Raw genomic sequence first — 27,699 nt, forward strand, 5'->3', positions numbered from 1 at the left:
TGGCTCAGTCGGTAGAGCATGTAACACTCTTGATCTCGAGGTCATGAGTTCAAGCCCATGCTGGGTGTACAGCTTACTTAAGAAAAGGAAAGAAAGGAAATAAATATAATATATATGTTATTTTCTAAGAACAACTAAAAGTTACAAAGCTAAGTATGCATCTCAAAGCATTAAGACCAAAACTAGGGCAGCCTGGGTGGCTCAGCGGTTTGGCGACGCCTGCAGCCCAGGGTGTGATCCTGGAGACCTGGGATGGAGTCTCATGTCGGGCTCCCTGCATGGAGCCTGCTTCTCTCCTCTGCCTGTGTCTGTGCCTCTCTCTCTGTGTCTCTCATGAATAAATAAATAAAATCTTAAAAAAAAAGACCAAAACTAAACCAAAGAAAGCACAAAGAAGGAAATCCTAACAAGACCAGAAATTCAATGGAAAACCAAGCATAAAATAGTGACAATAGGCAAAAGTGTGAATTGGCCATTTGAGAATATTAATAAACATGCTAAACCTCTGAATGAAAACCGATGATTAAAACAGAGAAAAAAGACATAACTGCAGATAGTGAAGATGATTAGAAAGCATATTTCAATCAACTTTATCCCAAAAAGTTTAAAATTTTGGACAACTTGGGAAAAATTCTCAAAAAATACAACTTACTGAATCACAAGAAATATAAAACCTAAACAGTCCGTTAAGAAACTGAATCAGTAATTAAAAACTTTCCTACAGTAAAAAATAATAATAAACTGCATACCTAGATGGCTTCACCATCAAGTTCTACCAAAAATTTAAGAAAGCAGTAACACTTAACACAAGATTTAAGGCTAAATTATACAAACCTTTCCAGAGAACAGCAGCAAAGGGCACGTTCCAGAGCTTGCAATTTAGATTGAGCCAAGTACAAAAACACAACTAGAGCTATGCAAGAGCTGAAAATTATAGGCCAGTCTCATTCCTGATCACAGATTTAAAAATCTTAAAGAAAATATCAGGCACATCAAATCCGTATTATTTCAAAAGGACCATATACCTATTCAAATTGATTTTAAATCTGGACTCCACCCTTCATTTCTCTTCAAAGTCAGTCAATATAATTGGCCATATTAACAGAGTAAAAGAAAAAATCAGATTCTCATCTTGATACAGAAAAAGTGACATCTATTGATTAAAAAAGTAACTCGAGCAACAGAAGGAAAATTCATCCTCTAAAAGAAGATAACATGCCAAAACCTGTAAGAAACATAATACTTACAGGTAAAATCTCAAAAGGATTCTCTTTTAAAAAGGGGAATGAGACAAGGCGTCTACCGTCATTTCTTCTACTCAACAGTGTACTAGAAGTCTTGGCCATGACAGTAAAGCAAGAAAAAGATATAAGGGTTAAAAAGGAAGAAAAACGTAGTATTATTGACAGATGAGAAGACTATGTTCATAGAAAAAAAAAAAAAATCAAAGGCCTCACTATATTACTACACTTTTAAAGGGCTTTTATTAGCAAGATTATGGACTATAACATCAAAGCTCAAAAAATTTTTTTAGTTTTTTATATACTAGCAATTGTTAGAAATAAAGTTCTGATAAATATGCCATTTTCATCACATAAAAATCTATTAAGTATATGGAAATAAATCTAACAAATTATGTACACGATCACTATGCAGAAAATGGTATCACTGAATCTGTTGAGCAAATAAAGGCAGATGCAAAATACATGCTATATTAATCTATTCACATAAAGCTTAGAAATCAGCAAAACTACATAATTTAGAGATAAATATTTAGATAGTAAAATTAAAAAGCAAAACAAAGGAGGGATTTTCATAAAGCTAGGATATCTCTGGGAGAAAGGGCAAATGACTAGAGGGAAAAGAAGGCTTCCAGGTTCCATTTCTTGGCCTCAGTGGTGGTTAGATGGGTGCTTGTTTATAATATCTCTTTCAGCTGCACAGTTTCTACCACATTTCTGCAAGTATACTGTATTTCATACACAGGCCTATATACATGAAAGGTTTTTAAAAAATCCCCAAAGAACCAGGGAAGTGGAGATCCATATGGTAAATGGCTCTTTGAGACATAAGGATAAACTAATTTGGAACAATCACTTTGAAGAAACACTTACAATGAAACGTTTTTATTCAAAAAAAAAAAAAAAAAAAAAAAAACAGAGGACTAACAGGACGGAAGCCAGTCTCCCTACCAGGGCAGCCAAAAGCATGGTTTTAGAGTCAGAAAAGTTAAGTTTCAATCTTAGTTCTACCACATTCTAGCACTGTCTTGGGAAGGTTTGGTGTTTTTTTGTTTTTTGTTTAGCAAAGTCTAGTTTTCTGTACTGCAAAATAAGGATTCCACTTAACTCAGAAGGATTAGAGAGAATATATCTGCAGTGTCTTGTCACGTAACAGAAGATCAGTAATGAAAACCGCTTTTGTAATTATCTCTGCTATAACTAGAAGGTGAGTGCCTCCCCATTATTAGTAAGTTTACAGTCTTGAACTGACACGTAAGGTACTGACCGACCAAAGGCATTACCAGTCATTCGGTTAATAAAAATCGATCATCAGGAACTACCTCACTTGAAATCATTACTAAATGACAAGTTTTACAGAAATCTCAATAAATTACATTTAATACATTCAATAAATATGGTTTTATAGTAGGCTGCTCCAACAGTTCCTTTCTGAAAAGAATTATAAGAATCCTTTTTACATGTGTTTGTTATATGACCACAGTATAACCTGTACATAAAAAAAGAAGAGTCTTCACAGTATGAAAGCTTTAAGGACATAGATGTCACACAGCACTAATGAGTATTTATCCACATTAGTCCAAAAGTATTCAAATCCACAGGTATTCGCCACAGCAGCGTGAGCTGATCATGAGCGCTCAGCCCATCTCATTCAGACGCAAGCCATAGCACAAAGAACCATGGCCATGGAAGATCCATTCAACCTGTGAGAAACAAAGTAGTAACAGGAAAAAAGAATGCGTCTAAGAGACAAACAGATCTGCTCACAAATCCAGGCTCTGCCATTTCCTAATTAAACATTCTCTTTAAGCCTCGGTGTCCAGAGTTGTCCCAATGAAATAAAATCTCAAAGGACTGTTGAACAGAAATTCCTCACTGCAGAACTGGGGCAGGGGGGAGTGGACCGACCATCATTCTGCGGAGTAAAGCCACCTCTTAACTCAGATACCCCACCCCACCAGATTGTGCCTGCTTTTTCACACAGGTGTTTCTTTGTTAAGTGTCTCATAGAAGTTGACTAATAATACAGCCATTAATTAGACATCAGTACAAAATTAAAACTCCAGCACAAGGAATTAAAATCCCAGAAATTCAGAGCTGCAGAGAGCGAGCCCGGAGACTACCAGATGCTCTAGACATAACCTGGTGCCATCTACCTGGGCTTACGTTTTTTACATAGATGATCACTACAATGTAGTTAATTGTTAAGGATTTGTTAAAGGTCTAGAAGAGTAATTCTCAACCCCGGCTAAACATTACAGCCACGTGAGTAGTTTTTTTTTGTTTTTGTTTTTTTTTTTAATTTATGATAGTCACAGAGAGAGAATTCAGAATGCCAGAACAAAGGTCTTTTTTTTTAATTTTTTTATTTATTTATGATAGTCACAGAGAGAGAGAGAGGCAGAGACACAGGCAGAGGGAGAAGCAGGCTCCATGCACCGGGAGCCTGATGTGGGATTCGATCCCGGGTCTCCAGGATCGCACCCTGGGTCAAAGGCAGGCGCCAAACCGCTGCGCCACCCAGGAATCCCCTACGTGAGTAGTTTAAACACACATGCACACGTTCCACATTCAATCAGAATTGAACCAGAAATTTGAAGTAGAACATGGGTGTTAATCATTTTGTAAACCTTCTCCTGGTGATTCTAATGAACAGCAAGGGTTGAGACCACCAAAGCAGAAGAAAAGACAGCAAAGAAACCTGTCAGTACTTCATAGTCAAAAAAAAATTGCCTTAATAATTATGTGGCCCTTTTTCTATCCCACTAAAAAATGAGTCAGATAAAGAGCAACCCAAGAGATCCAGGCTGTATTTAAACAATTTCACAATCAGGGGACCTGGGTGGTACAGCCAGTTAAGCATCTGACTCTTGGTTTTGGCTCAAGTTGTGATGGAGCCCTGCATTAGGCTCCGCACTCAGCATTGAGTCAGCTTGGGATTCTCTCTCCCTCTGCCCCTGTGTTCTCTCTCTCAAATCAATCATTTTCACACTCAAGAGTTATTTGATATAATGTAATTAAAGGAGATATACAATTAGCTTCTCTGGAACACTACTCATACAAAGAGCACATTTTGGTATTATCATGTTAAGAAAAAATGGAACACTACTGCTTTTGCCCAGGGCTTTGCACTTTCTCTTGTGATTTTATCCATGCTAAACAGTGCATTAGAAAGTCACTCCAAGTGTAACATTTTTAGTTATCCCATATCAAAATGAAAAGTGTTAACAGACAGTGGCTATCAGAAACATGACTTTTGTTTTTCTGTACTTTCCACTTTACACAACGTGTATTTCTACCCATGTTCCAGATATTCTTGGTTTATTTTCTAAATTTCTCCTATAGAAATAAGTCGTTACTATAGTAATATTTACCCACCCTGATATTCTTTCCCATTTGCTTATTCTAGGGCTTTTGCACATAGCAACCACACAAATCTCTGCTGCAAGCTGCTCATAGCACTCAGATCCTTGGCAACATTCAGAAATGAATGTATCAAAAAAAAAAAGAAATGAATATATCTTTAAACTATGGGAACACTTAGCTGAATACCATAGTTTCAAATGTCTCTAAAGTGCTTTTTGTGCAAAATCCATCCCAGATTTGACAATTCTTACTATAAGTAACACATTCTCTTTATCTTCACGCAGGTGGAGGAGTCAAAAACTATAGCAGAATAAGCTGGCACAGGAGTCTGCTCATTATTAACATATTTTGGAGTTGAAGACATTTACTCCTGGCATGTATAGCTAACGAGTGATTATTTAGTATACATGTATTTTTCTCCCCGACAAAAGTTGCAAATAAACGGTATCTTTATGCAGATTGAGAATGTTCCTACTCTTTAGATAAGAACTTAGCAGTTACTATGGTAGCTGTTTGAATCGATAGAGTATTAGTGGACTGCTACCTATGCTTTGTCAACATATTTTCCCTAGAAATAACTTATGTGGAAAGACAGTGGATGTGATTCTTTGCATAAAAGTTCCCATTTGTGAACTCATAAAGGAGTAATAGATTAACACCTACCTGATTATCACAGGAGGGAGTCCAGTTACAGAAAGGGTCATAAAGAGCACAATCACAGCCTCTTAACTTTCGGTAACAAGTCTTTGCAGAAAGAATAATTAGTTATAGACGTATGTGTGCACACACTCAAAATATGTGGAGATGTAAGTAGATATAAATGTGTGTATTTGTACACATAGAACTTTAAAATACATAGAATTTTACAATGCATACAACCATACAGAACAAAGTAAAGTGTGGATAATACTGAATTAGCTAAAATCAAGATCGAGGACAGCCCCGGTGGTGCAGCAGTTTAGCACTGCCTGCAGCCCAGGGCATGATCCTGGAGACCCAGGATCGAGTCCTCAGGCTCTCTGCATGGTGCCTGCCTCTCCCTCTGCCTGTGTCTCTGCCTCTCTCTCTCTCTCTCTGTGTGTGTCTCTATGAATAAATAAATAAAATCTTTAAAAAAAAATAAAATCAAGATCAAAGCCCCCAAAGACCCTAATGAGTAACGTCTTCATTCTCTTTTTTTTTAATTTTATTTATTTATTCATGAGAGACAGAGAGAGAGAGCGAGAGAGACAGAGAGAGAATGAGGAAGAGAGGCAGAGGGAGAAGCAGGCTCCATGCAGGGAGCCCTACGTGGGACTCGATTCCGGGTCTCCAGGGTCACGCCCTGGGCTGTAGGCAGCGCTAAACGGCTGAGCCACCAGGGCTGCCCTTCATTCTCTTCTTAATGTTTCTTCTAAGTCCATTTATAGTAGGAGGGAAAAGAGTTGAAGAAAAATCACAATAGGGGAGTTATTCCAAATAGTATCCACCAGCAGGTTGTCTCAGCCTAATGATTCGTGGTCTCTTGGGTGTATGATGGGAGCCTGTTACTCTGAGCTGGGTTTGCAATGAGTCACACAATGGCTGACTCACTTTCCTCCATGACTAACCAGTGCAGGAGTTTGTCGGTGAAGGACCCACAGCCCACCACAAGGCGGCACCCCAGGGAAGGAAGAGTCTAAGGTTAGTGGGTTCCAAGAGAAAAAGATTCTTTGGGCTGCGCGAAGGAAATAGCATATAGCCACAAAATATAGAATATGCAGCTCACTGATGAACCGGGGAATCTGTGCAGTCAAGTCAGCATCTGATGACAGAATTATCTTCAGTACGTTGCAAAGGACTGGTTGAAAGACTTAAAAAAGAAAAAAAAAAAAGAGGTCCAAAAAGTTGCAAAGTGAATTTAACCTGTGGTCAGACCCCTAATACTAACATAGAATTTGGAAGAAGAAAAATATATTAAATGTTAGACTGATTTACCATTTTCTATTTAAAAAGGGGGGGGGGATCAAAATTCTTCAGACACAAGAATTTCACACTTGGACAAAAAGCTATCCTGGAATACCTGGGTGACTCAGTGGTTGAGCGACTGCCTTGGGCTCAGGTCATGATCCCAGGGTCCAGGGATGGAGCCCCACACTGGGCTCCCTTCTCAGTAGGGAGCCTGCTTAACTCTTTCTTGCTCCCTCTACTTGTGCTTTGTTCTCTCTCTCTAATACGTAAAATCATTTTTAAAAAGAGAACACTTTTCTTTTAAAACAGCATTTCTAGGGCATGAAACTTAAGATTCTCCCTCTGCCCCTACCCTCTTCCTTCTCTAAAAAAAAAATAAATATAAATAACACAGTTATTTCTTTTTTTAAGATTTTATTTATTTATTCATGAGAGACACAGAGAGAAGGCAGAGACCTAGGCAGAGGGAGAAGCAGGCTCCTCACTGGGAGCCTGATGTGGGACACGATCCCAGAACTCTGGGATCACGCTGAGCTGAAGGCAGATAGTCAACCACTGAGCCACCCAGGCGTCCCTAAAACAGCCTTTCTAAGGACGATCTAGATCAGTGCTCTTCAGAGTTTAATGTATATACCAATCCCTTAGGGATTGTGTTGAACTACAGAATCCAATTCAGTAGGTCAGAGGTAGGGCCCAAGATGCCCCAATTCTAACAAGCTCTCACCTTGGAAATGTCAATTTCAGTTGCTTAGGAAATCAGGTCAGTAAATTTTACATTAGCTCCTCAGTGACTGTGCACTTTTTAAAGGGACTTGGGGAGATATAATCCAAAAACTAGGCCCATTTTTCCCTGTATGACTAGAAAATCCACAGCATTGTGTGTACCTGAGTTAAAACCCAAGAACGTCAAGTTCCAAACAGACACGAAAATAGCACATCCAGTACCATGGCAAAATTGTACCATCAAAGGGAGCTAATATTTGCTGGCGGCCTTTTACATGTCAAGCAAGCACAATGTGCTTTGGAGACATCATTTCTTTTCATTCTTCCATGTCAGAGGAGGCACCTGAGACAGAGCCTCTGCTCCAGGTCAGAATCTGAATTCACATTCCACCCCCATCTGTCTCTATGTGCTACTTTTATTTATTTCTATTTTTATGTTCCAGCTCTATGCATCCTATTCCCCACCAGGTGGTAGATGGGATCATTATTCCCAACTATTTCTCCCTCTGCATAATAGGGTTATTCATCCTTTTGACTGTCATGGGAGAGAAGTACATGTCCCCACTTCCTTGACTTTGGGTTTGGCCCCTATGACACACATTGACTAATGGAAATGTGAGCAGATATGGCACTAACCACCTCCAAACCGAGGTTTTAACTGTGTTGCGTGGTTTGGATTGTGCTCCTGCTCTTCACCAAGAGAACAGCATGTCCCAGATAGAAACTGTTCTTTCAGTATCACTTGTAATAATAAGAAAATTGGAAACCACCTATTGTCTATTAAAGATGGTAATTACAAAGACACAGGCTATGGAAGAATACATAATGTCAAATAAGAAACCCCAAACTAGGACTGCAGCTATGGAGAGCTGCAACATACACACGAACACGGACAAAAGGACAAAAAGGAAATCTACCAAAATATAATCAAGATTTTGTTGGACTCCTGGATAACTTTCGTCCTCTTCTCTATTTACTACATGTCTGTTACCGTGGCACGCTGCTTCAATAAAATGCAAATTCATCTTCAACTTTCAAATTTCAAGGCAAGACTTTATAAGACATACCATCAGACAATACAGGCCATGGGCACACCTTGCCAAACTGAGAATGTCACAACTTGGAATCTTCTCTTTTTTATGTGCAATAAAAACTCACAGTTGCAAGTTACCAGCAGTGTGACCTTGTATAAATTAACCACTCTGCCTGTTTCCTCATCCATAAGTGGTTTTAATACTGACTTCTTTGGTTATTTAGCACATTAAATATGGTAATATATAAGGCACCTGACTTATACAAGCATTCAATGAAAGCACCTTTCTTTCACTACAGCTAATAACACAGAAAACAGATGTAATTATATCTGTTGTAGAAAGGGATTTATCAACGAAGCATTAACCGAAGATAATATTCAAGGCAATTTAAAATCCTCAGCAGTCCATGAACCTAGCTCTAAGCAGATTCTACAGCACACACCACTTTTAGGGACCCTTGATTACCCTGAGCCTACCCAGGTAATCCAGTACCATCTTTTTTTTGTTTTTTTAAAGTAGGCTCCACACCCAATGTGGAGCTCCAACTCATGGCGCTGAAATCACAAGTCACATGCTCTATACCTAACTGAGCCAGCTAAGCACCCCCAGGATAATCTTTTATTTATTTTATTTTATTTTATTATTTTATTTTATTTAGGATAATCTATTTTAAAGACACCTGAGTAGCAACCTAATTCCATGTGCAACTTTAACTCCTCTTTCCTTTCCTTTATTTAACATGTTCCACAGGTTCCAGGAATTAGGACACAGAATTCATCTGTGGGCCATTATTCTACCTAGCACATGGTGATACCACATGCATAACAACTCAGTACTTCAGAAGCTGGCTGAAATCACAGATTCCCACAACAAAGCACCAAGGTGAATTGCTCTTTTCTATTTGTGTACTCTGATGTTCCCAGTGGTTGATCAACATTCAGTCTCTTATATCAGAAAAGCACATTTGCTTCTTTTTTCCAAGATTTTTTAAATTGATTTATTCATGAGAGACAGAGAGCGAGGCAGAGACATAGGCAGAGGGACAAGTACGCTCCCCACAGGGAGCCCGATGCAGGACTCGATCCCAGGACCCGGGGATCATGACCTGAGCCAAAGGCTTAAACACTGAGCCACCCAGGTGCCCCCAGAAAAGCACATTTCTGTAAGAACCATACTTAAATGAATGAATGCTCTCCATCTATTCAGCCCTGCTTCAGGGCCAACTGCCAGGGCCACATCTAATAGAGAAGACTTAAGGGCAGTCTCAGTTCATGAAGCCCTCACCAACCCAGGGGAAGGGGATTAACCAAGTGAAACCCCAGTAACACTGAAATCAGAACTTCCAAAGTTCTGTGGAGCTGCAACAGGTTGTCAGTGAAGGCTTTCCTGAAAAAGGCATTTGGGTGAAATGTGTAGGGAGGAAAGAGAAGCAAGGGGCTGAAGGCACTGAGGCTCAGGCACATTCTGTCCAGGGTATAAGGAAACAGCCCCCTGGGCTGGGGAGCAGCGGAGTGGGCCCATGTCCCTGGGCTGCTGAATGGGAAGGTAGGAGAGCGCCATTTATGAACTCCAAAGGAGAGGAGGAAGCCAGCCTAGATCCTAAGGATCACAGGGGCCAAAAGGCCAAAGAAGGAAGAAAAAGGACCTCAAAACTGGGCAGTAAATTGTTCCCCAGAGAAGCCAGAAAACTGCAACAAATGAGGGAAGAGGCGGAGCAGAGGAAGACAGAGGCAGGGGAAGGAGGGAGAGGACTTTTCTGGGCGGCCACCAAGCACCAGCCACTGCATTTGTGCAGGACTATATAAGGAATGTGTGGAAAAATCATAAAGACAAAGAATTACGGGGGTTGCCAGAGGTTGGGAGGAGGGACCTATGAGAAGTTAGTATTTAATGGGGACAGAGTTTCAGGGTTTTTTTTTAAGATTTTATTTATTTATTTGACAGAGAATGAGAGAGCGAGCACAAGCAGGCAGAGTCAGGCCGAGGGAGAAGCAGGCTCTGCGCTGAGCAGGGAGCCCAACACGGGGCTGGATCCCAGGACTCGGAGTTCATGACCTGAGCGAAAGCAGATGCTTAACCATCCCAGCCACCCAGGCACCCCAGAGTTTCAGTTTTGCAAGACAAAGAAATGGGTTCGGGTAGACAGTGATGATGGGTACTGAACGCTACTGAGTGATATACATAAAAATGGTTAAGATGGTAAATCTTACATTATGTGTATTTGGCCATGATTTTTTTAAATTGAAGGAAAAAGGAAAAGGATGAATGGAACTTGACAAAGGAGGGATTTCTCTGCTTATCAATTTCTCTTTCTAGCAGCCAAATATTGAAAAGAAGTAGTATGCGAGATTAAGTTAAAAAAAAATCCTACAATAAGCTTGGACACCTTCATGGGCTAAGGAGAAGCAACAGTAAGGGAAATAAAGATAATATGGGATGACAGTATAAGTTCTGGAATAAATCCCAGAGAGGCAAACAGACTCAGAATCCAGAGAACATGTGGGGAGGGCAGTGGGGGGCGTAGGGGGAAGGAGGAGCTTTGGTGAGAGGTGGAGGACTCTCTTCTCCGGAGTGGAGAGAGGCGCCACCACAAGAAAGGGAGAAAGAGAGGGCTGGCTGTGAGGCAGGAGAGAAGTAAAGGATGTCAGAAGTTAGGGAGAAGAGAAACGGAGAACTGCAATGTCCAAAAGGGAATTGCTTCATCTGGATCCCTGACCAAAATTCTAGAAGTCAGTTGCACATGTCAAGGTTTCAATGGAGAACAGTGAAGTCTCAGTTGTGGTTTTATCTCGAAGCAGCTCTGTTACTTTTGCTAAGTCCATTAAACTTCTTAAACGACATCTCTCAAAGAGGGGGATTTGCTAAAATAATCCTACTGTCCCTTCCAGCTCTACATTTCAATGATTTTAAAAGCAGAGAGCTTATCCTTTGCACCGTGTCAGTTTACCTACCTACCCACCCACCCCACCAACCCCCACCCCCACCACCAAAGGAAAAAAAAAGGACTGAAATGAGAACAAAAGTCAAGGTGTATATCATTTAAATACCCTTGGGCTGATTTCACATCTCACTTTGAATAGTGAGAGCCACAACAAACAGATGGTTACCGCTGACAAGAGATGTGTCATTACAGTCCTAATGATAACTGATGTTTTTACAGCTCTTTACTCTTTATAAAGTGCCTTCACAGATCAATCATTTGTGATCTTCCTCACAACAGCTATGTGAGACCGGTATGGTCCTAGTATTCTTCTATCCATTTTGCCGTAGAGGCAAGTGAGCCTGACAAGTTGGTGAAGTGCCCAGGGACCCAGAGCAGATTAAGTGACAAACCTAGGACTGACATGGGGACTCAGGACTCAAAACACAGGACTTTTTTTAAAATTGTGGGGTACCTGGGTGGCTCAGTTGGTGAAGCGGCTGCCTTTGGCTCTCAGGTTATGATCCCAGGGTCCTGGGATTGAGCCCCCGATTTCACTGATCCCTACTCAGCACATGCTGATCCCTGCTCAGGGCATGCTGATCCCTGCTCAGGGCATGCTGATCCCTGCTCAGGGCATGCTGATCCCTGCTCAGCGGGGAGCCTGCTTCTCCTACTCCCTCTGCCCTCCAGTCATGCTCTCTCTCCCTCTCAAAAAAAAAAAAAATCCTTAAAAAAAAAAGAAAAATTGTTTCTTAGACACTGACACACAGTATCTAAGATTTCCCACTTGGTGTCACAAACATATAAAACATAGGGGTCAAAAGAAATTTGCCTAAGTTTGTGCTTTCACTTGATCCTAATAGTTTACTGAAATGCAAGTACAACCTTAATTTCCATGTGATAAATGATTGGAATCCGAAGGGCAGAGATGGTAAAGGATTAGAACCCAACAGTTCCAATGTCCTAACAGTCTCAGGATGAGAAAAATGGAGGTCTCCTCTGGGAGGAACAGCGTGTGGGAGGCCGAGGCAACACTAGAACTCAGAGCTCCCACCAAGCCTAGAGCTCTTGGTCCTGGCCAGGTCTTACATAGCCTCTAAGAAAAGTTAACGACAAAACTGCTCCTTCACACTGAAATGGTTCCAATTTAAATAATGTGAGGGGCTCATTCTCTCCTTTTTACATGTGCAAACCATATGGATGCTGCCTAGAAATGGGCCTAGGATTCTCTGGAGCAAATTCTCCCCACAAATGAGAGGGTTTGTAATGAGTCATGCCTCATTTTAGTACAAAAGCGAAGTAAATGTGTCCAGTAAGGAACCCATCTGAGAGAACCTGAAGTCAAGTGAGAGTGCCTCATTACCTTCATCTACCTAAAAAGTGCTTTTTAGACAAATTAAAATTGAAAAACTAAAAAAATGAAAATATTTTGAAGAGGACCATATTGTCCAAGTAGTCCTATTTTCCTCCTCTGGCAGTAATATTGTAATGAGTCAGCAGGTGCTTCACTGCCAAAATTACTTTTATCACAAAGCTAGGAAATGTGGAATGCTTCAACTGAAGACTTCACAAGGAGAATAGATGAGGACATGAAAATGATGTATATTATGAAATTGCAGATCTCACCTTATATGCTTCATAGAGAAAAAAATAGTATGAGGCTTTCTTGAGACTAGAAAGGATTCAAGGACAAGAATGTCAAAGGGGAGCCCTTCTGAGGTGAGCAGAAATCTCTGATTTTCTTCCCTCAGGGCACTTGGGAGCTGCGAAGACTTGCCAAGAGAAAAGATTTCTACCGAGGAAAAGTGATCAAAACTTCTTGGTGAACATGCTAACGTAGGCTAATGTGACAAATGCAAAATACCCACATTTGTTCAGTTCTGGAGCTGTTAAGAGGAAGACTGAGATATTAGGCCAAAAGCTATTCAAAGGCAGAGTAAAGTCTCTAGTTTCACAGTGTTTTGAGGACATTTGTACCAAAGGAGGAGTGTTCCCTCAAATACATAACCAGGTTTCTCTTCAAAACAGTTCCAAGAACTTAAAATCAAGGGGACAAGAAGCTAAGCTCAAGACCCTCAAAGGGCAAAATTTAATCTCCCACAGTTTTCCAAGGCCAAGGAGACAAAAAAGTCTTCTACAGTTTCAATGAAAAGCCTGAAGAACCACACCTGAGGAGCACAGCAACCACACCTGGACTGAGTCTTCCTAAAACTGCAACCTGGCCTTGACTTAGCTCAACTCCCAACTCCTCACTATATTTACCTAACAGAGGAAAAGGAGGAAATCCTCTCTGGAGGAAGATGTGCCGCAGAACTAGTAAGATTCTTTCACACAAAATTGCTGGTTATAGGATTAAAACATTGTAAGACTATTATGAGGTGAGAAAAAAAATTGTAAGAAAATGTAACCAAGGGGACCTGGTGGCTCAGTGGTTGAACATCTGCCTTTGGCTCAGGTCATGATCCTGGGGTCCTGGGACTGAGTTCCACATCAGGCTCCCCGCAGGGAGCCTGCATCTCCCTCTGCCTATTGTCTCTGCCTGTCTCTGAATAAATTAAATAAATAAATTAATTAAATAATAAATAAAAAAATAAATAAATAAATAAATAAATAATAAATAAATAATAATATATAATAATAATAAATAATAAATAATAAATAATAAATAATATATAATAATAATAAATAAATAAATAAATAAAAAATAAATAAATAATAAATAAATAAATAAATAAATAAAAATAAAAAAAATAAATAAAAAAATAAATTAAATAAATAAATAAATAAATTCTCATGAATAAATAAAATCTTTAAAAAAAAGAAAATGTAACCAATATTCAAGAGAGAACAAACACAAGAGATGCAGACTCATAGATGCTCCAGATAACGGGATTCAGCAGACAAAACCTTTGAAATGATTGATTAGTCAAAGAAATTAGTCAAAGAAAATGAGACCAAAAAAAGGGAATTGGATGGAAAAATGGAGAATTTCAAAAAGGAACTAGAATCTAGGTCTACGGCCCTACCACCTTGAACACACTCAATCTCGTCTATAAAAATAATCAAATGGACATCATAGAAAAATAAAATACTTTAAATAAAGAAAAATATAATGTCTGAAATAACCCAGACGAATCAATTAGCAGGGTTGGGTTTAATAGCAGGCTGGATGTAATAAACTTGGAATATAAAAGTTAATGGAAAACATCCCTATTAAAGCCCAAATAGAAGAGGGGAGGGGCACCTGGTTGGCTCAGTCCAGGGCTTGTAACCCTTGACCTTGGGGTTGTGAGTTCGAGTGCCATGCTGGGTGTAGAGATTACTTAAAAATAAATAAAAATTAGGGCAGCCCTAGTGGCGCAGCGGTTTGGTGCTGCCTGCAGCCTGGGGTGTGATCCTGGAGACCCGGGATCGAGTCCCACATCAGGCTCCTTGCATGGAGCCTGCTTCTCCCTCTGTGTCTCTGCCCCTCTTTCTCTGTGTCTATGAGTAAATAAATAAAATCTTAAAAATAAATAAATAAATAAATAAATAAATAAATAAATAAAAATTAAAAAATAGAAAAGGGATAGAAAAAATAGATCATAAAGAACATGGAAAAGGTCTGATCATGAAAGTGGTAGAGTCATAAGAAAGTAACAGAACAGGGCAGTAGCAATATTTGAAGAGACAATGGCTGGGAATTTTTTTTTAAGATTTCTTTCTTTTTAGAGAGAGAGAGAGAGAGAGAGAGAGAGAGAGAGCATGCAAGTGGGGGAAGAGACAGAAGGAAAGGGAGAATCTCAGCAGACTGCCCACTGAGCTCGGAGCCTGACTTGGGGCTCAATCTTATGACCCTGAGATCATGACCTGACTGAATCAAGAGTCCAACACTTAACTCACTGAGGTACATAGGTGCCCTGAGAATTTTCCAATACTGAGTAAAGACATCAACCTTTAAATTCCAGGTCGGGGATCCCTGGGTGGCGCAGCGATTTAGCGCCTGCCTTTGGCCCAGGGCGCGATCTTGGAGACCCGGGATCGAATCCCACGTCGGGCTCCTGGTGCATGGAGCCTGCTTCTCCCTCTGCCTATGTCTCTGCCTCTCTCTCTCTCTGTGTGTGTGTGTGACTATCATAAATAAATAAAATTTTTCTTAAAATAAATAAATAAATAAATAAATAAATAAATAAATAATTCCAGAAGGTCAACAGACCAAAGCAAGATGAATTTAAGGAAAACCACACCTGGACTTGTGAATGTCAAATGTTTAGTACAAAAACATGGCAAGCACTAAGGAAATCATGTAGCAACCCCCAAACTTAGTCTGATACAACTTGGTCTTCCTATTATTGGAGAGGTAATGATAGAAAGGACACTGGGAGGGGCACCAGAATTCAACAGTAAAGTTTAAATTCTTTAGTAGGGTTATAGTCACTCTGCTCTTGACCAAGTACAGGAAAACTCTACAATAACATAAATGTGAATATACTATGATGGATGGTTGCCTCTTGGGTTCTACCTGGCCACAGGTTGCATTTCATGAACCTTCAGCTCAGGTCATGATCTCAGGGCCCTGGGATACAGCCCCACCTGGGCTCCCTGCTCCACGGGGAGTCTGCTTGAAGATTCTCTCCCTCTGCCCCTCCCCCACTGCTAGTGTTCTCTCAAATAAATAAAATCTGTAAAAAAAAAATTTAATCCTAGTAATAGTTTTATGGTAGAGTTTACTAAAATCAGGGGGAAAAAACACTGATGGAGTAAGCAGAATAAGATGGGACTCTAGAGGTAAACAGTCCAACCCCTATGTTAGGGGATAACAAAACTGAAGCCTGGAGCAATAAGAATGATGTGCACAGCACCCACAGCTATTTAGAAGCTGACTGGAAATCTGAACAGCATCCTTCTAACTTCTAATCCAGCCTGGGATTCTAGCACCAGGCCAATCCAAGGTCAAATCTAATCCAAAGTGAAAATTCTTGGTGTAATGCTTTTATTTAATGAATATATATATATATATATATATATATATATATATATATATATTTGGACCAATAGTGATGGAAAAATCACTGCTACTGATGCAAAATACAACACACTAGGTGCTCATTTACTGAGCATGTAGACATGGAGACATCATCACTGGGAAGAGCTCCTACACACACACACACACACACACACACACACACACACACACAAGGACTTTGGTCATTCTGTTCACAGGCAGAGCAGAAGAACATGTAAGAGAGGTAGAGAAGGGTGTGGCCAAAGACTATCACTTAAACCCCAGCAGTCAGGGATGCCTGGGTGGCTCAGCGGTTTGGTGCCTGCCTTTGGCCCAGGGCGTGATCCTGAAGTCCCGGGATCCAGTCCCACGTCGGGTTCCCTGCATGGAGACTGCTTCTCCCTCTGCCTGTGTCTCTGCCTCTCTCTGTGTGTGTCTCTCATGAATAAATAAATAAAATCTTTAAAAAAAAAAAACCAGCAGTCAGGTTATTTCTGTGAGTCTCCATAACGCGATTAAGAACATGCACAATATCACCACACATGGTGGTTAATAACAGAAAATATCCCACGTCGCCATACATAGGGGTGAGAGAAAACAAGACAAGAGCTGACCCTCCGTACAGATTCTTTATTACCAAAGCACAAGGTGCCCCTCAGCGCCTGTAGCCTTTTACTTCACACAGTTCATATATTTTCTGAAGTGGGGATTAGTGAGTGTTCAGAGGATAAGACGATGACTGATGAACCATCTAGTCCCTCTTAAATGTCTATGCTTTATGGGTTTTATTTTCTTTAATGATTTAATTATTTGAGAGTGAGAATGAGGGGGAGGGGTCCAGGGAGAGGGAGAAGCAGACTCCCCACCCAGCAGAAAGCCCGACATGGGGCTCAATTCCAGGACCCTAAGATCATGACCCGAGCCAAAGGCAGATGCTCAACCAACTGAGCCACCCAGGCATCCCAAATATATGTTTTTAAATTCTCACTTAAAAGCTGAGTTGTGCCCAAAACACCATTCAGTGTGGCATCTGAGGTTCCTTCTAAAGTTATCACCTTGAATATGTTAATCATTTCCCTATCATAACCTTCTTCAATATAAATACTTAACTAATAATCCCTGATACAACTCAAGTCACTGTTCTGTATAGCTGTTTCAGTAAATCAGCTCTATGCTTACTCATGATTTTTGTACAGCTTTTGCTAGTATTTTAACCTTATACAGGAGGATGTGTATTCTCTCCCTGTCTCTCTCCCTCTCCCTCACTCTCCCCACCATATAGTACATATAGACTATGTATTTATATAATATACATTAATAGATGTAACTTAGGAAGGAGCATTCACATTATGCAACATGTAAGGAATACTAGTATATAAAATATTTTACACTACTGTCTATTTCAAACTAGCTCTTGGGAAAACAAAAAACATGAATACCTGCACATCTGCACATGCTATCTCAATTAATATCCTACTTCAATCTGTTAAAATACCTTGATTTGCTCAATTGTTAATAGTTAAAAATACTGATTTTTCTAACTCAAAGTGGGCATGGTCTTCTAAAAATATTGAACTACAGTCCCTTGATTTTATTTTACCTAAACAGCAAGGACAATACAAAGATTTGGTAAGATACGGATTTTTTTAAGAAACTGATTTATAAATAGAGTACAGTGAGATATGAACTACGTCTTTTGTTCTCTACAAAAGGAAAACATGCCATGAAAAAATTTTAAGATATCTTTTAACATAAGTGATAAGTTCTATTTTCACCCATAAATAGTAACACATCTGTTATTTTGACAGAGGATTACTTGGGTTGTGGATGTTTCATGCCTTTAACTGTGTCAGCGGCCAATCTAGGAATGGCACGTGGCAGGAGAAAAACATGTGAAAGGTCGTTAAGAGGTCATAAGGGGTCTTACAGCCCTTCAAGTGCCTCCTGTTTTACACTTTCTCGCCACTTCACAGTTCACCTGTATCTCTAGGATCAGTAGAAATGGGCTTGAAGGAGGAAAAATCTAGATCTGTGTTCTTTACTTCTAACAGCTCTACTAAAACATACTATGTACTATGACAAAGTTCTGGAAAAACTCAAACTGATCCAAGATTATTCTACTACCTCTGAAGTTGAGGTCATTTCATGTATAGTTTTCTAAGAATATTTATCAATATACATTTCATGTATATTTCAATTAAGCTCCTGCACCTGTATTGTAACCGTACTTCCTCTTAATGTACACTAGTCCTTAAAAAGAATCCTTTAATTGGTAGTAAATCAGAAACACTGAACTTCATGTTTCATGCTCAGCAGTTGAGCATCTGCCTTCAGCTCAGGGCTTGATCCTGGGGTCCCAGGATGGGGTCCCACATTGGCCGCCCTGCAGAGAGCCCGCTTCTCCCTCTGCCTGGGTCTCTGCCTCACTCTCTGTGTCTCTCATGAATAAATAAAATCTTTAAAACAAAACAAAACAAACAAACAAAAAGCAAAAGGTGGAGAGGAGCTGATCCCTTGCTAGAAGAGCCAGCCCCCAACCCACCTCTTGGAAAACCTGCCCAGATCCAAAGAACTACCCAGCTGAGTCCTATCCAAATGGTCAACTCACAGAATCAAGAGCTAAGCTAAATGCTGGTTCTTTTAAACCACTGATCAGGGGCACTTGGGTGGGGTCTGCCTTTGGCTCAGGTCATGATCCCAGAGTCCTGGAATCTAGCCCAGCAACAGGCTCCCTGCTCAGCAAGGAGTCGGCTTCTCCCTCTCTCTCTCTCCCTGCTCATGCTCACTCATGCACATGGCTCTCTCAAATAAATAAATAAATAAATAAATAAATAAATAAATAAATAAATAAATAAATAAAACAATATTGTGTTTGTTAAGCAGCAAAAGCTAACTGCTACAGTAAGGAATGGAGTCACTCAGTGAACATGTAGCAAATGTCTTCGTATGTGAACGAGTGCTCTCAGTAATTACTGGGGGCACAAAGATTAATATGCAGTAGTGCTTACATTTAGTCATCCCCTCCAAGGACACTAATAAAGTGTGAATTACAAAATCTACTTAGAGGATAGGAAGGCTCACTCAAAGAAGAGGTCACATTGGAGCTAGTTTTTAGGGGAAAAAATAGGAAGTCATCGGTAGATAGGAATGGACGTCAGAAGCAGACAAGAAACAGCATGTGCAAAAGCACAGATGCAGGAAAGAACTCAAGGAATGTTCTAGGAATGGCAAATAGTTTAGGACAGATGGAGTGTGGGGAGGAAACGGCAGACGATGGAACAGGAAAAGCAGGTCGAAGGCAAATAATTAAGGGTATCCTACTGTAAATCATGCTAAGGAATGTGAATGCCTCTTGTTAGGTTGTAGAGAGCTACAAATCACTTTTTAAGTAGGAAATGACATGAGTAAGTCTGTGTTTTAGGCAAAAGCAAGCTGATGACAAGTGGGGGATTAGAGGCAAGGGGAAGAATCAGGGAGATCGGTTGGGAGGCTATTACTACAATCCCAAAGGCGACCTGAACCAAACTAAATATAGCCTCTAAGAGGGATAGGAACTATGTGGGAGGAGGGAGACAGTGCCAAGATGTCTACTTTGGGATCCTGGATTCGTGGTAAATATATCAATTAAGGCAGGAAAGCAGAAGAGCAGACTAAAGAGGAATGACACGTGTGTTTTATTAAGACACATGTCATCAGAGATCCAGTGGGAGACGTCCAGGGGGCAGGTAAAGATAAAGAGCTAGACCTTCTGCTGAAGGACAGGTGGGGAGAACAGATGATAGACCAGGGGAGTCTTTTGAACACAGGGCAGGGGAAGAGGGACAACTGAAGACCTAAGAATGAACATGAACACAGAGCACTGAGAGGAAAAAAATACAGGTGAAGAGAAAAAGCTAATGAATGCCAGAGGGGCATTGATAATTTCAGAGGCAAAGAAAAGAAGGAGCATCCACCACTGGCAACTCTCCCTGGGAAGGGAAAAAGGGAAGGGTCATTCAGCAAGTCTGGATTATGAATTAAGGAAAAGTGGATACTCATCCATTATGCCACATTCTTTCCTCCAGCCAAGCCATCACCAGGCTCTTCCCTAGGGTTCTTCCCACTCTGGAGGGGCTCTGAGGACATAATCAGTGTTAGGGGGAGACCACAACAGGGGCCACTTGAGTAACAGTGTCCATGAATCTTCTTGAAAAAACCCCTTTTTCAAACCCCTTCTCTGGCACCTGCTACAACAAAGAACATTTCCAACTTTCATTCTTGGGGTACTTATTTTAAATATGCTTATAATTAATATACTGCATTTTCCAAACGTATTGCCTTTATCTATTTCTAATAACTAAAAGGGAGGTTTTAAAAAATAACCCCAAGATAGGGGGTTTATAAAGTTTTAAGTTTTATAAATAGAACACAAAAAGTAATAGCCATAAAAGAAAAAAAAAGTCCATCATTGGACTTCATTAAAAATCATCAAAGACTGCATGAAGATAGTGAAAAGGCAAGCCACACACTGGGAGAAAATACTTGTAATACATATTATCTGACAAAGGACTCCTATACAGAATACAAAAGAACTCAAAGAAAAAGATCCACTTCAAAACCTGACAAAAGATTTTAACAAAAATTTCACAAAATGGTATCGAAATGCCAGTAAGTTCATGAAATGGTATTTAACACTAGTCACTAGGAAATAGAAATTAAAACCGTAAGGACCACCTCACACCCGTTAGGATGACTATTATCAAAAGAAAAAGGAGAAAGGAAAAGAGGGAAAAAAGAAAAAACAGAATAGGGGCACCTGGGTGGCTCAGTCCTTTGAGCATCCGACTCGATTTCAGCTCAGGTCTTTCTTTTAAAGATTTTATTTATTTATTCAATACAGACAGAGAGGCAGAGACACAGGCAGAGGGAGAAGCAGGCTCCCCTCAAGGAGCCTGATGTGGGTCTCCATCCCAGGATCCCAGGATCATGACCTGAGCCAAAGGCAGACGCTCAACCACTGAGCCACCCAGGAGCCCTCAGCTCAGGCCTTGATCTCCGGGTCCTGGGATAGAGCCTGGATTTGGGGTTCCATGCTGGGTATGGAGCCTACTTGGGGTTCTCTCCTACTCTCCCTTTACCCGCTCCCTCCCCCACTCACTAGCATGCTCTCATTCTCTCTTCCTTTCACTAAAAATATAAAATAAAGGAAAAAACAGAATTAAGTGTTGGCATGGATGTGGAGACTGCGGCCCCCTTCCACTCTTCTGAGAATGTCACATGGTGCAGTAGCTATGAAAAACAGGATGGTGGGTTTCTCAAAAAATTTAAATAGAATTACCATAGCCAATCCAGCAGTTCCACTTCTGGGTACATGCCCCCAGGAAACTGAAAGCAGGGTTGTGAAATACCTGTACACCCATGTTCTGAGCAGCACTATTCACAACAGGCAAAAGGTGGCAGCAATCTCAGTGTCCACCCAAAAGATAGATAAGTGGATAAACAAAATGTGGTAGATGCCGATGGTGTGATAGCACTCAGCCTTAAAAAAAAAAAATCCTGACACGTACTACAACATGAGTGAATCTTCAGGACGTTTGGCTCAGTAAGATAAGCCAGTTACAAAAGAGCAAATATTCTGTGATTCTACCCCTGAGATACTTGAAGTAGTCAAATTCATTGAGACATAAAATACAATGGTGCTTGCCAGGGGCCATGGGGAAGGGAAACCAGGGATTTACTGTTTGATGGGCAGTTTCAGGTCTACAAGATGAAAACAGTTCTGCAGACACATGGTAGTGATGGTTGTTACCCAACAATGTGAATGTGCTTACGGCCACTAACTGTACACGCATCAAGGGGTTATGGTGGTGTATTTTATGTTACCTGTGTTTTGCCACCACTGAATTTGTTTCAATTTTAAAACCCCCAGGGAGATAACAGTATGCCCTCCCACCAAGAACAGCTGAACTTAAAAAAGACTGCCCCCAACCAAGTGTTAGCGAAAATACAGAACAACTGGAATAACTGGAACGCCTTACACCACTGGTAGAGTCTACATTGGTACAATCACTTTGGAAGACTATTTGGCAATTATTTACTAAAGGTAAATATTAAGCCTCCTCTATGACCATGCAACTCCATTCCTAGCTGTGTGCTCATGAGAAATGAGTGGGCATGTGCACCAGAAAAACGTTAAGGAAGACTGTTCATAGCAAGGGTCTCATGTTCAGGGTCACCTGGGTGGCTCAGTCCGATAAGTCCCGGACTCTTGGTTTCAGCTCAGGTTCCGATCTCAGGGTCATGAGATGAAGCCCTGTGCAGCTTCTTCGGCCTCCGAGTCTGCTTGCGATTCCTTCCTCCTCCCTCTCCCCCACCTCCTGCCCCTCTCCCCACACTGTCCCCCCAACACTCCGTGCTCTCTCTAAATAAAATTTTTAAAAATAAAAATGAATTTTCGTAGTTGCTTTATTCGTATTAGCCACAAACTAAAAACAACCCTAAAATCCAACAGAATGGATAAACAAATGTAGTATGTCCATCCAATTCAACTATAAATCAACAATGAACTAGAATGAATTACTACTACAGACAGTAACACGGATGAGTCTCCCATACATTATTATGTTAATGTGAAAGACACAAGAATCCCTTAACTGCATGAAGACTGCCTGAAGACATACACAAGAATCCCAAAACTAGTAGCTGGAGTTTTTAAAAACCATAATGTGAAAAAAGAAATCTGAATATGGTTACCTTCAGGTTTGTAGTGAGTGAGATAAAAACGGACCAGAAGGGGAAAGAGGAGAAAATCGGGGGTGGCGGAAGAGATCCATATCTTGACCTGGGCGGTGTTCACACATGTCAAAATTCACTGAGCAGGACACTTTGGAATAATGTGTTTTTACACTTTATTGTATGTCATACCTCATAAAATAAAATATCTCTAAAGCACCTAATGTCTCTACAATGAGGGTAGTAGGATTCAAAAAGGGAATAAAAATCTCAACTTGAAAAAAAAAAAAATCTCAACTTGTTGGGCTATTCCTTTCAGACCTAGAAGATGAGACCCTATTCATATTAGAAGCATAGAGGGTTGATTAGTTGCCGGAGTCAGATAATGAATCTAATAAGTCCCACACACTGCAAACTTACCTGTTCCTAAATGTCGACAAGCTTTCCTGAAGCCACTCCCTATCCGTGGGGTCTTTGCATTAAGAACCCCCTCAGTCCTCAGTCTAGCCTATACTTTCTGAGTCAGAGGTCCCAATTTGCTTTCTACTGGTACGTGTCCAATTTGGCCTTTTAAAGCTTTGAGAACAGCATCTGACTGTTTTACACCCTCATCGGCAGGGGCTAATTAAATCCCTCTTCAGCTATAAAGGCAGAATGTCAAAAATCACAAGATATCACCACATTCCCGAATTGTGATGAATGCGTACACCCCGAGGAAAGAGAAAGCTTCATTCTCGTTAACAGCCATTTTGATGCCTGCCCCTAACACAGCCAAGGTAGCAAGAACTTTAACTTCCCTGGGAGAGCACCATGAGCCATGGCCCACCATTCTAAGAGAAAAATCCACAATGCTAAACCCCTCCCTTCTTCAACCATTCATAATACTGTGCTACCCAGTCGTTGAAAAGGCCCTTAATATGCAAATCTTTATGTTTTAATGACCCTCGAAGGCAAATTCTTTTCAAATGCATCACAATGAAAAACTCTTAATTTGATAGTCTTTGATCCCCTTTGAAACCTGCCATTAATTTAGTGAAATGGGTGAATTATGAAGGTACCTCGTCTGTGTTCAGCTTGGGAAAAGAAAAAGGACGAGATGGTCAAAAAAAAAAAGCCTGGTTTCAAAGAAGCAGCCTGATGCCTTGGTGTTCTGGTAAGCCGTATGCCCAGTCAACAGCGAGATGTAGTTTTTGTGAAAAGCAGATACTATCGTGTAGGCTCAACAGGGTGACTGGTTAAAAGTGTCCCAAATGAAATCATTCAAAAAAAATTAGCAGTTTTACACAGTTTAAACAAGTGTTTTTAAAAGCAACAACTTGTTAAATGCAAAGCCACATAGTCACAACGGAAAACAAAGCTTCTTTGGGGGTGGGGGCGTAAAAAGTAACAGAACTACACGCAGGATTTTATTTAAATACACTGTAATAGAATAAGCTGGTTTTCTCCTCTGGAAATGCCTCAAAATAGGTTTCACTTCATAAAAGTCTATATAAATGTCAAGATATTGGAATGCGATAATCATAAAACCGGCTAGGTGTATTAATTTTTCTACATACCTGTGGTTTTTCTGATTCCAGTACTAGCTTACTCGTGTATATTCACTCCTATTTTTCAGAAACCACTTCTGGAAGCTCCCGTTTTTGGCTTCCACACTGCCACCTGTAGACATAAAAGAGAAATAAACCTTATGCATTATTCATCAACCACGCATCTTTTCTAAGCAACTAACAGGGACAATTGGGGCAAAAGTAGCAAAGTCTTTGCTCCAAGAGATTTTTTAAAACGTGTTCTTTCTCCTCTGTGTGGAAATTCTTAAGGAGTCCCTCCCGGGAAGGTTTGATAAATGACTTAGAAATCGAAACAGATTAAATCTCACATCAACACCACTCTGATCAGTCCATTAAAGAGATGGAGTCACAGAACCCATCCACATGCCAACCCACAACCATTTCAAGATCTGCCACTTCAAATCAGAAGACACTTTACCACTTTGTTAACTAGGGAATTGAGAATTCTGTAATTTACCCCAAAGAAGAAAAAAACATGAGGGAGAGATCCAGGCAAAGCACACTTGCTCCCATGGCTGTAAAGTATCTATTAAAAACAGTAATATCAACTCTCAAATGAAGCAGTGCTTTATCCATCCTAAACAGCAGTTAGGTGGGGTTGTTTTCCTCAGAATGCCATATTCCCGTTGTCAATGTGAATGTAGAGCGCTGAAAGAAAGGGCTTTCCCAAAACCCCATAGATTTTAACACAGGTAGGTCTTTTTTACTTTAAAAGAAAGGAAAAAAAAAAAGTCGGATGTATCCAAATCTAAGAGCAGAAGAAGCAGACCAAGCAATAAATGAAAATCCACGAACTCTCAAGTCAAAGCAGCCACGAGGGGAGGGACGTGTGCGCGCGCGCGTGCGAGAAGAGTCAGAGAGAGAGACACACACAGATTTTAGAGTTATTGAGAGTAACAGAGCAAAGCAGGGTGTGTTTTGTGTCTGTAAGGGAGAGCGAGGGAGCAGCGACGAAGATTCTAGAGTGAATCGAGAAAAACAGATGGAACCATGGGGTGCTGTGTGTGCCCGCGCGTGTGAGACAGACAGGACAGACACAGATTTTACAGATTTTAGAGTTAACAGAACAACACCGCGCCGCGCAGCTCTTTACCTCCGGGGTCCCACCGTCCACAGAGAGCAAGTGCCCCAGCTCCAGCACCTTAAGCCAAAGACACAAGCCCCACCCCCACCCCACCCCACCCCCAGCCCCAGCCCCAGCCCCACCCCCACCCCACCCGCTAGGCGAGAGAGCGCCAGGAGCCACCCAGCCGGCAAGGCCCGCCGAGCCCGCGAAGCCCGCGGGCTTTTTTGTGGCCCCACCGGAGGGATCCATCCCCACTTACCCGCGATTCACTTTAACTCCCGGGAAGCCTGGTCGGGTTCTAAGAGCTGCCGCAAATCCAAGAAAACCCAGTCTCCTCGAGCCACTCTCCTCCTTCTCCCTAGGGCGGACATTCGCACACGCTCACACTCCCTCCCTTCCCAACCCCGAACACGCGCTGGGCCGTCCCAAGAGGCTCTTTGGGGGCCGGCCGGCGACCCATCCTGCTCCCACGTGCCTCCATTAACCCTTCGTCCAAACGTGCACAAGGCGCCAAGTGCATGTGCACCGTCTGCCTTCGGAGAGAAGTTCGGCAAACCCCACCCCGCCCCACCCCCCGCACACAATCACACCCCCCACTCCGGCCCTGAAAGCGCCAGCGGGCGCGCGGGCTCAGGCACCCGGCGGGCAGACAATACTCCGGCAACTCCTGCCTTCCCCGCACGCGCCCCGGCGCGTCCTGCCACCACCACTCTCGCGTCTCCCCGGCTTCCTACAGTCCCGAGGGCCCAGAGCAGCGGCCTCCGGATGGTTGCTAGGTGTAGACGGCGAAGAAGAGGAGAGACCCGCACGCACCACCGAGATGGGGAGGGGGGCGGTCGCCGTCCTTCAAAGCCGCCCCCGGGCTCCGCTCCCGAGAAAGCGGCGGGGGTGGGGGCTGAGACCCGAGGGGGAGAATCCCCAGGGAGGCAGCTTCTCCGCACCTCTTCCCCACCTAGCACAGCGCGCGCGCACAAGCGTGCACACCAAGGGGCCGCGCACCTTCCCGCTGCCCCCGGACCTACCCGGCCCTCGCCCCCGAGCTCGGTGGCCCGGACGCCAGGGCATCCGGCCCGCGGCGGCTCCGGAGGGGGCAGAGCGCCGCGCTCGGGGGTGCCCACCTGCGCGCAGGGTAGCCGACGCGGCCGGTGCGCCGCCCGCCGCGCCGCGTCCGCTGCAGGAGGAGGTGGAGGCGGCCCGAGCCCCGGACTCCACACGTCTCCTCGCTCCCCAGCCGTGCGGTCCTCGCTTCCTCTCCTCCGCGAGGGTGAGCCTCCCACCTAGCCCGCAGGTTCTGCCACCGGCCCGCGGCCCGCCCGAGCCAGAGCTGTCCTCCCCGCCCCTTTCCCGCCGCCCCGCGCAGCGCGCGCTCCGCCCCCCGCCCGCCCACCAACCCCCGCCCGGGCGCAGCCGGGGGCTGCGGGCCCCGGGCCTCAAGTCGCCGCTCCCCGGATCCGGGCGGGGGGCGGGGGGTGGCGGGGTTCCGCCCAGACCCCGCGCCCCGAACCCGCTCCCCTCTCCCGCACCGGCCCCGGCCGCCCGCACTCACCCCGCGGTCAAGGGTGTGGACGCCGCACGCTCTGCCCTCGGTCTTCCGGCGTCGCCGCTCCCCGCGAGGCACCTTCCACGGCCCAGAGGGTGCCTCGTTTCTTGGGGGAAGCGGGGGTTGGTGAAGCGGGGTGGAGTGAGCCAGAGAGAGAGAGAAGGCAAAGAAATTAGCATGTCAACTGCCAGGGGATACAAGTTGCTGCCTGTGCCTTGTTTCTGTTACATTAAATACCTGGCTGTGCTGCTTTCCTTGTTAAAACCGCAGCAATATTCAGAGGCATGAATGTAACATTTCCAAGCTCATTGGTTGTAGGGGCTTTTAAAAAACCTGATGATGCAGTAGACAACAGATTCACTCTCTTTAAAAAGTTACTTAATATATGTGGCCACATTTCTTATTTTAAATAATAGCAAAATATAAATAACAGAACAGCTGTGTTTTACAGAAACAGATCCAGCTTGTATGTGTTATTTAAGCCCTCTGTAATTATATTAATTGGATTTGTTTTAAAGCGTATTTTAGGTATTTCTTAAGAAAATGGGCTCAGAATTTAGGGATTAGAAATACATAATTTTTAATTTGGCTTTTTGCCATTATTCTAAAATATC

At 42.3% G+C, this 27,699-nt stretch overlaps 1 long non-coding RNA gene across 2 annotated transcripts; it reads right to left on the bottom strand.

Moving 5' to 3' along the window:
• LOC129518717 (uncharacterized) lies at positions 1 to 26,814 on the bottom strand. 2 transcript variants are annotated; one of them, XR_008666230.1, is made up of 4 exons: positions 26,664 to 26,814; positions 25,805 to 25,903; positions 24,468 to 24,570; positions 1 to 76 (listed from the first exon to the last, which is right to left on the bottom strand). It is a non-coding gene; the product is annotated as an uncharacterized LOC129518717 (long non-coding RNA). The 2 variants fall into 2 exon arrangements; XR_008666231.1 differs by lacking the exon at positions 1 to 76 and adding an exon at positions 5,828 to 6,438.
• Between the last annotated feature and the right edge of the window lie 885 nt (positions 26,815 to 27,699).

The sequence above is a fragment of the Nyctereutes procyonoides genome, unplaced genomic scaffold (assembly GCF_905146905.1).
Source record: "Nyctereutes procyonoides isolate TBG_1078 unplaced genomic scaffold, NYPRO_anot_genome, whole genome shotgun sequence".
In the NCBI taxonomy this organism is placed as follows: Eukaryota; Metazoa; Chordata; class Mammalia; order Carnivora; family Canidae; genus Nyctereutes; species Nyctereutes procyonoides.